We start from the raw sequence: 11,806 nt of genomic DNA, 5'->3' as shown, positions 1-11,806 counted from the left end.
TCCCCATTCTTCCTTGATGACAGAAACATAATTTAGTTCAGTGTCATGATGTTTTTGTCCCTATTGTGAGCAAACCATGACGGTGTTATTTTCCTTTGTCATATACTCAATTTCCCATCCTCTTTTACGTAAAGGTGACTGTGTGACTAAGGTCTGACCAATTAGCTGGAGGCTTACGGGAAAGTCTTTGCTCCCTAATAAAAGGGACAGAGATGAAAACATAGCTTACTGATCCCTTCCATTGCTTATTTCAACCTAAACAATATGATATCTGGTGGTGTGAAGCCATCTTGCAACCATGAAGGGATAAAAATGAGGACAAAGAGTCAGCTATCTCCAAAATTTGGTTATACAAAACAAAATAAAATAAAACACAACCCTCCCCCAAAAAACTTTATCTATTTAAACTATTGTTTGTTTGTTGTTATTCACTGCCAAAAGAAATCTTAACTTGTACCAACAAGAAGGATTTACTGCAGTTAGGATTGCTCTGTAAATTAGCATGTGTTGGGAATATATGATCATTTAGTACAGTGTGGATTACACCTCAACATAAAAAAAAGCAAAACTCCTCAACTGGACCAATAAGCAACATCTTGATAAACAAAGAAAAGATTGAAGCTGTTTCATTTTCTTGGAGCCACCATCAACGCCCACGAAAGCAGCAGTTAAAAAATCAAACAACACATTGCATTGAGCAAAATTTGCTGCAAAAGGTCTCTTTAAAGTATTAAAAAGCAAAGATGTCATTTTAAGGACTGAGGTGCACCTGACCCAAGCCATGGTGTTTTCAATTGCCTCACATGCATGTGAAAGCTGGACAGTGAACAAGGAAGACCGAAGAAGAATTGATGCCTTTGAATTACGGTGTTGGTGAAGAATATTGAATATACCATGGACTGCCAGAAGAACAAACAAATCTGTCTTGGAAGAAATACAGCCAGAATGCTCATTAGAAGCAAGGATGGTGAGATTTCGTCTCACATACTTTGGACACGTTATCAGGAGGCATCAGTCCCTGGAGGACATCATGCTTGGAAAAGCAGAGGATCAGCAAAAAAGAGAAAGACCCTCAATGAAATGGGTTGACACAGCGGCTGCAACTATAGGCTCAAGCACAACAACGGTAGTGAGGATGGTGCAGGACCGGGCAGTGTTTTGTTCTGTTGTACAAAGGGTCACTATGAGTCGAAACTGACTCGACCGCACCTAACAACACAACCAGTAGTGAGGCCACGTAGAGTGGTAGAAGACATGGAGATTCAGATATTGGCTCCTGTACTTCTTAAAATACAGCAACAACCTAACTGTTGCTGTAAATTGACTCTGATTCATGGTGACTCTGTGTTTCAGAGTAGAACTGTGCTCCATAAGGTTTTAAATGGCCGATTTTTAGAAGTAGATTGCCAGGCTTTTCTTCCAACGTGCCTTGGGTAGACTCAAACTTCCAAACTTTTGTTTAGCAGCTGAGTGCATTAACTATTTGCATCATCAAGGACTCCTGTATACTTGTTGTTAGTTTTGGTTGAGATGGCTCAGACTTAAATGATGACTGTCTTAGTTTCTTAGTGCTGCTGTAACAGAAATACCACAAGTGGGTGCCTTTAAAAGCAGAAATTTATTTTCTCGAAGTTTAAATCAGAAAAACAAACAACCAACTGTCACCCAGTTGACTCTGACTCATGGTGACCCCATGTGTGTAAGAGTAAAACTGCTCCACAGGGCTTTCAATGGCTGTGGTCTTTCAAACGTAGGTCTCCAGGCTTGTCTTCTGATGCGTCTCTGGGTGGATTCAAACCACCAGCTTTTCAGTTAGTAGCCAAGCGCTCAACCATTTGTGCTACCCAGGGACTCCTTTTCATAGTTTGTTGTTGCTGTATGCCGTCGAGTCGATTCCAACTCATGTGACAGCGTAGAACTGCCCCACAGAGTTTTCTTGGCTGTAATCTTTAGGGAAGCACATTGCCAGGTCTTTCTTCTGTGGAGCCGTTGGGCGGTTTCTAACTACCAGTCTTTCAGTTAGCAGCGAAGTGCTTAATTGTGCTACCAGGGCTTCTTTCTCACAGTTTAGGAGGCTAGCGGAAGGCTCTCTGTCTGCTCTGGGGAAAATCCTTGTCTTAGCTTCCCTAGCTGGCCATCCTTGGAGTTCCTGGGCTTGTAGATTGGTCTGCCTTTGTGGTCTTCAGATAATGTAAGTCTTTCCTCAGTGTCTGCTTTCCTTTGTGCCTAAGCTACTCTTATATCTCAAACGTGATTGGCTTAAGACACACCCTGTACTGATAAAGCCTCATTAACATGCAAAGAAAGCCCTATTCCCAAATGTGATTACATGCACAGGATAGGGGTTAGGATCTACAACACATATTTTTCTGGGACACAGTTCAATCCATAACAGTGACCTTATGAGTAACAGAACGAAACGTTACCAGGCCCTGCGCCATCCTCAGGATCATTGGTAAGTTTGAGTCCATTGTTGCCGTTACTGCATCAGTCCATCCCATTGACGGTTTCCCTTGTTTTCTCTGACACTTTACCAAACATAACGTCCTTTTCTAGTGATTACTCTTTTCTGATGATGTGTTCAAAGTAAGCTTTACTTCTTTGCCATATGAAATTAAGAGCCTTGCTTTATAGAAACTTTGGCTCCTCTGTTTACAAGGTCAGTATCAACTCTCGGTGCCTTCTTTTTTGGCAAAAGGGGGAAATGGGCTAAGTTCTGAGGCATCGTCCTTTACGTAAGTATATGAGGTTTCCTAAAGGTTTCTAGAAAGTCAAATGTTTTCCTTGTTATTGGTTGTTTCCTATAAATTAGGTTTAACTGATAGTTTCTTCCTAGTAGCAGATTTTTTAAGTATAGAGATTTCCTTTCTCTTTTGAGAATGAAAAAGAAAGAAAGTTTTATAAAGGATTAATTTTAAAGTGGCTGCCTTCTGTTTCAAGGCAAACACGATCTTATGCTGAATTAAGACCAATTACCTGAAATTGTATTTCAAATTAAGGATAAAAAGAAGCCACATCTATGTCCTTTGAGGAAAATGGGAACATTTTAAAAGAAGAGAAATAACGAATTGGCATTCATAGCATTTTAGATCTGGTAAAGACTTTAGGTAAATTTTAATGAAGATATTATGATACTAGATATTATGGTCTTTGATAGTCCACAGACATCCTAGTTTGATCCACCGTATGTTTTTAAAAAGGAGCCCTGATGGAGCAGTGCTTAAGCACTCGGCTGCTAACTGAAAGATGAGTGGTTCAAACCCACCAGCTGCTCTGCTGGGTAAAGATGTGGCAGTCTGCTTTTGTAAAGATTACAGCCTTGGAAATCCTATGGGGGCAGTTCTATTCTGTCCTGTTGAGTTTTTATGAGTCTGAATTGACTCGATGGCAATAGTTATGTTTTTAAAATTTTAAATTTGTTGCCAACAGTTCCTTTGCTCCTAATCAACCTTACACTGCCCCTACATGGTGATGTACTACACCTCAGAGGCACTTACTGGAACCTTCTTGGTGCCAAAGCTGCCTGATGGTGAGCGATGAGGTCGGTGGATGGTGGGGAGGACCTTCGTGACTGCATTCTGACAGAGGAGTTCCGAAACAGTGCAGTATGGAACCCAGTGCTTTAGAGTTTAAGTCAAACGGCTCTTAGCTTTTTTTTTTTTAATTAACCTTTAAAAATACATTCAGAATTGTTTCACCATCATCAACATAAACTCACTGCCCCCTGAGTTTCTTATCTAACCTTTCCAGTTGCTGTTGTCAATTTGATCTCATATAGATAACTCTTTAAAAGAACACAATGCTTAAGGTGGACATTCTTTTCTAATTAAGCTAAAGTACTGTTTGGTTTAAAGATCGCTTCAGGGAGTAGATTCAGTTTATAGTTTAAGTTTGAAAGATTTCTTCAGGGCAATAGTTTCTGTGTGTCATTCAGCCTCCCTGGCTCTAGAGAGTGACGGTGAAACAATCCAGGAAAGGATATCGAGACAGTCAGCACAACAGACATGAAGAATGTAACCAACGTCGCTGAATTGTACATGTAAAAATTGTCAAATTGGTATATGTTTTGCTGTGTATATCTTCAACAAAAAAATAATAATAAATAAATACATTCAGTAGGAACTAAACTAGAAAATAAATCGGAGTGACAGGAAACATTCCATACTCAGAATTTCAGAACTGTCTCTTCCTCTTACTCCCTGAACTACGCTCATCACACCTGGCTTCTCCACCCTGCAAGGTAAGTTCTTCAGATGTCTGTCTCATCAGACTGCCAGACTCACCCTGGGAAGCTTGAGTTTCTCTTACATGTAAAGGTCTAATGATATTTTATTTTAAATATAAAAAATGGATACTTTTTTTTTTTTTTAATATTTCTTTAGCCCAAGTTTGCCTAGGCCTCTGCCACGTCTATATATAACATATTTGACTCTCACCTAAACTCAGATTGGACTTCCTCAACCTTAATAGACCACCACCTGTTTGTTAGTTTGTTGTACTGCGGTGGCTTGTGTGTCGTGGATGCTGGAAACTATGCCATTGGTATTTCAAATACCAGCAGGGTCACCCACAGTGGACAGGTTTCAGTAGAGCTTCCAGACTAATTCAGACTAGTAAGAAAAGCCTGGCAATTGACTTCTGAAAATTAGCCAATGAAAACCTTATGGATTATAACTTGTTTGACTCATCTGCTTGCACATGTCATGAGGAAGGATCCACTCACAGAGAAGGATACCATGTTTGGTGAAGTAGAGCATCAATGAGGGCGTGGGAGACTTTGGTGAGATGGATTAGCACAGTAGCCACAACATGGACTCAAACGTTGTGGCAATTGTGAGAATGAAATAGGACTCGGCAACATTTTGTTCTGTTGTACGTAAGGTCTCCATGAGTCGGAGTCAACTCTATGGCAGTTAACAGCAACAACCTTAACAGAACTCTACTAGGAACTCTATAACTTTCCTTAATAATCTGCTCCAGTGTATCATTTACTATTAGAAAATTCTTTTTAGGGTTTGCCGTGAAACCATAGTTCAAAACAGATGCATTTGTTCCTGCATTATCATTTGTAGAGATAAAAACTATGTGATAAGATAAACCTTAAGCTAAATCTATGTCCACTGGACGGAAAAGTTTTGTTTTCTTTCCCAGGCTTCACTAAATAACTCTGCTGTTATTGTTGGGTTCATCAAGTCAATTTTGACTCATAGCAACCGCATGTGACAGAGTAGAACTGCCCAATAGGGTTTTCTAGGCTGTAATCTTTATGGAAGCAGATCACCAGGTCTTTCTCCCACGGAGCTGCTGGGTGGGTTCAAACAACCAACATTTCAGTTAGCTGCCAAGAGCTTACTCTAGTTTTTCTGAGTTTAAAGGTTTTAGCTTTCAATTTTTAATCATTTAAAATTCTTGGGGAATAGTCCCTGCTATGTTAGTATATGAAAGACCAAACTGGAAATGAATGTACAACATACCAAGTAAAAATACTTGTATGCTTTTGGAAGAAAAACTTGCCACAATAAAATTTCTAGATAGGAGTTGAAGTCCTTGTATACAGAGCTCCTCAGATTAAAAGAGCATAGCTGTTCTTTAATATACCTTTTAAAAACAATGTACAAAGACATGGTGAAACTATCGCTTGCAGTGTTAGCATTCCTTAGAGAGGGAAGAAAGAAAATGACGTGTTGTGAGTTCTTCAATTTAGCTCTATGGAGATTTAAAACATGTTTTGACTTTACAGATCTATAAAACTGCCTGATTCTTTTCCAGGCTATTCTATTTCCAGACAATATGTACTAATGTGGTTCTAAGTTTTATAAAGTACTGCTTTGATCATGCAGTTCCGTGTTCAAAATTGGTAATGGCTTCTTACTGTGTGTCAGATCATGTCTACACTTTTCAAGACCCTGATAATCTGCATCCATCCTACCTCTCCAAAATTTCATCCCACATTTTCCCATAATAAATCTTATTGCCTTACTGTTTTTCTCTTCCCCTGTCAACTCTAACATCTATGAATTTCCACACACAACACAACACACGCACCCACACACAAACCAAACATATTCTGGTCCTGGGACTTTTACTTACTTCTCTTTTTTGCTGTCTTCTAATGTCTTTTTCTCCTAGCCAGATTCTAAACTTCTTTAAAAGTCACCACAAGTTCTATTTTCTTCCAGGAAGCTCCTCTGATGACCTTTACCTACATTATCCATCCACTGTCTTATCCCTGCTACTTACTTCTTCTTGTGTGCCATCAAGTTGATTCGGACTCATAGCGACATTGTGGACAGAGCAGAACTGCCCGATAGGGTTTCCTAGACTGTAATCCTTATGGGAGCAGCTCACCAGGCCTTTTCTCCCATGGAACTGCTGGTAGGTTCAAACCTCCGACCTTTCAGTTAGCAGCCGAGTACTTAATTGTTGTGCCATGAGGGCTCCTTGCTACTTACTTAGTAAGACTATATCCAGCATTCAGTTAAATACCATTTTAAACCAGTATTAGTTACCTAGTCAGTTCCAACTCATGGCCACTCCCATGTGTGTCAGAGTAGAACTATACAGGGTTTTCAATGGCTGATTTTTTGAAAGTGGGTCGCCAGGACTTTCTTCTGAGGCACTCCTGAGTGGACTCGAACTGTCAACCTTTCAGTTAGCAGCTGAACATGTTAACTGTTTGTACCACTCAGGGACTCAAAAAGGGGACAATGTGCTGCATGGGCCATTTTATAGTGCTTTCTAATTTTTTGTGATTTAGTTTTAGTGTTTTTTGGCTCAAAGGCTTTTGTATTATTAAGAAAGAAGCTGCTAGGCTGGAGAACTTAAGCCTCCTGTTGTTTTTTTTTTTTGGTTTGTTTATTATTGTTATCTTTTAATAAACTACTTTTTATTTTAGAATAGTTTTATATTTACAGGAGGTTATAAAATGTAGAAGGGGTTCTATACCCCATACCCAGCGTTCCCAATTATTGACATCTTACATTAGTATGGTACATTTGTCACAACCAATGAACCAATATTATTATTATCTAAAATTCTTACTTTATTCAGATTTCCTTAGTTTTTACTTAGTGTCCTTTTTCTGTTCCGGAATCCCATCCAGGTTACCACATTACATTTATAGTTATGTCTTCTGAGGCTCTTTGCTGTGTCAATTTCTTAGACTTTCCTTGTTTTTGATGACCTTGAAAGTTTTGAAGATTACTGGCCAGGTATTTTGTAGTATGTCCCTAAATTAAGATTTGTCTGATTTTTTTTTTCATGATTAGACTGGGGTTTTTTGGGAGGAAGACCACAGAGGTAAAGTGCCATTCTCATCACAGTATATCAAGGGTACTTAATATCAACATGACTTATCACTGTTGATTTTAGTCTTGATCACCTGGCTGATGTAGTGTTCGTTAGGTTGCTTGACTGCAAAGTTGCTCCCCCAACCCCATACCTTATCTTTGGAAGGAAATCACCATGTGCAGACCACGCTTAAGGAATGGGAGTTATGCTCCACCTCCTTGAGGGGGTGGAGTATCTACACAAATTATTTGGAATTCTGCATGGAGAATTTATCTATTCCACCCCATTTTTTTATTCAAACATTTATTTCTATTAGTATGGACTAAAGGATTTTTAAAAAATATTTTATGTTATAACCCAATACTACCTTATTTGTTTTGTTGCTCAAATTGTTGCAGCTTAGGCCATTGGGCGTTCTTTCAGTCGGCTCCTGTGTCCCTTGGCATATCTCCATCATTATGGGTTTTTTGTTTTCTTTTTTTGACCACTTCCTTATTTTCTGGCACTACAAGATGTCGTTTTGCTCAGGAGCCCTGGTTCCTTTTATTGGAGAATGGTATTAGAAACCAATATCTGGGTGCTAGGTGTGCTTGGTGCTACTGGGATGTTGTTGTTTCTGGATCATCTCGGTTGACAGAGCAAGGAACTATATGCATATACATTGACATGTGTATATACTCCTAAAAAAAAAATATTGCTGTCAAGTTAATTCCAACTCATAGTCATAGTGACCCCATGGGGTTTCCAAGCAGCAGCTGGTGGATTTGAACTGCGGAGCTTTTGGTTTGGAGCCATAGCTCTTAACCACTGTGCCACCAGGGCTCCAATATATATATATTTCTATGTGTATCCATATGTATCCTAATGACATGTTTGGCTTCTTTATATATCTGTATTTGCTATCTGTATATCTTTTTTGGTGAGGTTTGTTCAGAACTTTTGCCTAACCTTTAGATGTTGTTTGTTATTGTTGTTTTCTTATTGTTGAATTTTTAAGGTTTTTTTTTTTTTGGTATATTTTAAATATAAGTCCTTTATCAAATGTGTTTTGGAAATATTTTCTTCTAATGAATAGCTTGTCTTCTATTATCTTACAATTTCTTTCACAGATTAGAAGTTTTTAATTTTAATAAAGTACTAATTATCTTTTTTTTATTCATGGATTATGCTTTTGATGTTATATCTAAAAACTTACCAGTAAACCTAACATAGATTTTCTTTTATATTTCTTACAGAAGTTTTATAGCTTCATTACTTTCTTTGCAATCTGTATGATTTTTGTTGCTTTTTCTTGTCTTATTGCATTAAAAAGAACTTCCAGTATGATGATGAATAGGAATGGTGAGAGAGGACATCCTTGCATTGTTTAAGTCTTAGGGGGAAAGCATCCAGTCTCTCACCAATAAATATAATGTTAGCTGTAGGTTTTTTGTAGATGTTCTTTATCAAGTTGAGGAAGTTCTCTATTCTTAGCCTGTTGTGAGGCTTGTTTTTTGTTTTTAATGTGAACCGTTTAAAGCAAATTGATGAAAGTCGATTTTTCATTGTGGAAAATCAACAGAATATTACATTGACTATTGAAACAACTCATTTTCTTTGTTGTAGAATATATGGAATATTATTTTTGTAGAAAATGTGGTATATAGTAAAAATGTTAGTACTCTGCCTAAACTAAAAAATTTATAATCCAGTTCATCTCTTTCCACTAAAATGGCATGCTCCACTTTTGCATTCAATCACTAATATATATTTTTTATTTTTCTCTATCTTTTTTCTTTTGTTTTTTATTGTACTTCAGGTGAAGGCTTACAGAACAAATAGTTTCTCATGAAACAGTAGTACACATATTGTTTTATGACATTGGTTAACAACCTCACGACATGTCAACCCTCTCTCTTCTCGACCTTGGAGGACCTTTTTTTTTTTTTTTGGTGAAAATATGCGTAGCCAAAGTTACACCATTTCAAAAGTTTCTACATGTACAATTTGGTGACATCGATTACATTCTTCCAGTTGTGCTGCTATTCTCACTATCCTATCCAAATTATTCAATCACCATTTTCTTCAACTCACTGCCCCCTAGGCTTCCCATCAAACCTTTTGCGTTGCTGTTGTCAGTTTGATCTCACATAGATAATTCTTTTTTTTGTTGTTGTACCTTAGATGAAAGTTTGCAGAACAAATAGTTTCTCATTAAACAGTTAGTACACATATTGCCCTATGACAATGGTTAACAACCCCAAGACCTGTCAACACTGTCCCTTCTCATCCTTGGGTTCGCTATCACCAGCTTTCCAGTCCCCTCCTGCCTTCTAGTCCTTGTCCCTGGACTTCTGTGCCTCATGAGCATGGTATGTGTTTACATTTATGTAGATCCCTTTGGTTTCTTGCAGTAGTGTTTTATAGTTCTCTTTGAATAGGTCTCTTACATCCCTGGTTAGATTTATTCCTAAGTATTTTATTATTTTAGGAGCTATTGTAAATGGTATTGCTTTCCTGATTTCCTTTTCATTGTTCTCTTTATTGGTGTATGGGAATCTAACTGATTTTTATGTTTATCTTGTGTTCTGCTACTCTGCTGAATCTTTCTATTAGCCCAGTAGTTTTCTCATGGAGTCTTTGGGGTTTTCTATGTATAGTATCATATTATCCACAAACAAGGACAGTTTAACTTCTTCATTACCAATTTGGATGCCCTTTATTTCTTTGTCTTGCCTTATTGCTCTAGCTAGGACTTCCAGCACTTCCAGCACAATGTTAAATAGGAGTGGAGATAAAGGGCATCCTTGTCTTGTTCCTGCTCTCAAGGGGAATGTTTTTAGCCTCTCTCCATTAAGAATGATGTTGGCCATTGGTTTTGCATAGATGGCCTTTATTATGTTGAGAAATTTCCCTTCTATACCTATTTTATTGAGAGTTTTTATCAGGAATGTGTGTTGGACTTTGTTGAATGCCTTTTCTGCATCAGTGGAAGTGATCATGTGATTCTTTTCTTTCCTTTTATTTATGTGGTGGATTATGTTGATTGATTTTCTAATGTTGAACCATGCTTTCATAACTGGTATGAATCCTACTTGGTTGTGGCGTATTATTTTTTTGATATGTTGCTGAATTCTATTGGCGAGAATTTTGTTGAGAATTTTTGCATGTATATTCATGAGAGATATTGGTCTATAATTTTCTTTTTTTCTGACATCTTTGCCTGGTTTTGGTATCAGGGTTATGCTGGCTTCATAAAATGAATTCGGAAGGGTTGCTTTCTTTTCTATGTTCTGAAATAGTTTGAGTAGTACTGGTATAAGCTCTTCCCTGAATGTTTGGTAGAATTCTCCAGTGAAGTCATCCGGGCCAGGGCTTTCTTTTTTTGTTGGGAGTTGTTTTTTTTTTTAATTACCTTTTCAATGTCTTCTCTTGTTATGGGTCTGTTCAGATTTTCAACATCACTATGTGTTAGTTTGGGTAGGTAATTGTGTTTCTAGAAATGTACCCACTTCCTCTAGGTTTTCAAATTTGTTGGAGTATAGATTTTCATAATATTCTGTTATAATCCTTTTGATTTCAGTTGAGTCTGTAGTAATGTCCCTCCCCCATTTCATTTCTTACTTGGGTTATTTGCGTCCTGTCCTGTTTTTCTTTTGTCAGTCTGGCCAATGGTTTGTTGATTTTGTTGATCCTTTCAAAGAACCAACTTTTGGTTTTGTTGATTCTTTCTTGTTTTTCTATTCTCTATTTCATTTATTTCTTCTCTGATCTTTATTATTTCCTTTCTTCTAGTGGCTGTGGGCTTTTTTTTTGCTGTTCTCTTTCTATTTGTTTGAGTTGTGTAGTTAATGTTTTGATTTTGTCTGTTTCTTCTTTTTTGATGTGTGCACCTATTGCTATAAATTGTCCTCTGAGAACTGCCTTTGCTGTGTCCCAAAGGTTTTGGTATGATGTGTTTTCATTCTCGTTTGATTCTAGGAATTGTTTGATTACAGCGTTGATTTCTTCTATTACCCAGTGATGTGTAAGCAGGGTGTTACTCAGTTTCCAGGTAACTGATTTTTTTTTCCTTGCTCTTCCTGCTGTTAATTTCTACCTTGATGGCATTGTGGCCAGAGAAGATACTTTCTATTATCTCGGCGTTTTGGATCTTGTTGAGGATTGCTCTGTGACCTAAGATGTGGTCTATTCTGAAGAGTGTTCCATGTGCATTGGAAAAAAATGTGTACTTTGCAGCTGTAGGGTGTAGTGTTCTACATATGTCTATGAGGTCAGGTTGGCTGATTGTGCCCTTTAGGTCTTCTGTATCTTTGTTGAATTTCTTTCTAGATGTTCTGTCCTTTACCGAGACTGGTGTGTTGAAGTCTCCTACTATTATTGTGGAACTGTCAATTTCTCTTTTCAGTGTTGTTAGAGTTTGTTTCATGTATTTCGGAGCCCTGCCATCGGGTGCCTAGATGTTTATTGTGGTTATGTCCTCACGATGGATCATCTCCTTAATCATCATATAGTGTCCTTCTTTGTCTTTTATGGT

This window comes from Trichechus manatus, unplaced genomic scaffold, assembly GCF_000243295.1.
Source record: "Trichechus manatus latirostris isolate Lorelei unplaced genomic scaffold, TriManLat1.0 scaffold00156, whole genome shotgun sequence".
Taxonomy (NCBI): domain Eukaryota; kingdom Metazoa; phylum Chordata; class Mammalia; order Sirenia; family Trichechidae; genus Trichechus; species Trichechus manatus.
The sequence above is the reverse complement of the archived record's forward strand: the minus strand, read 5'-3'. Positions refer to the sequence as shown.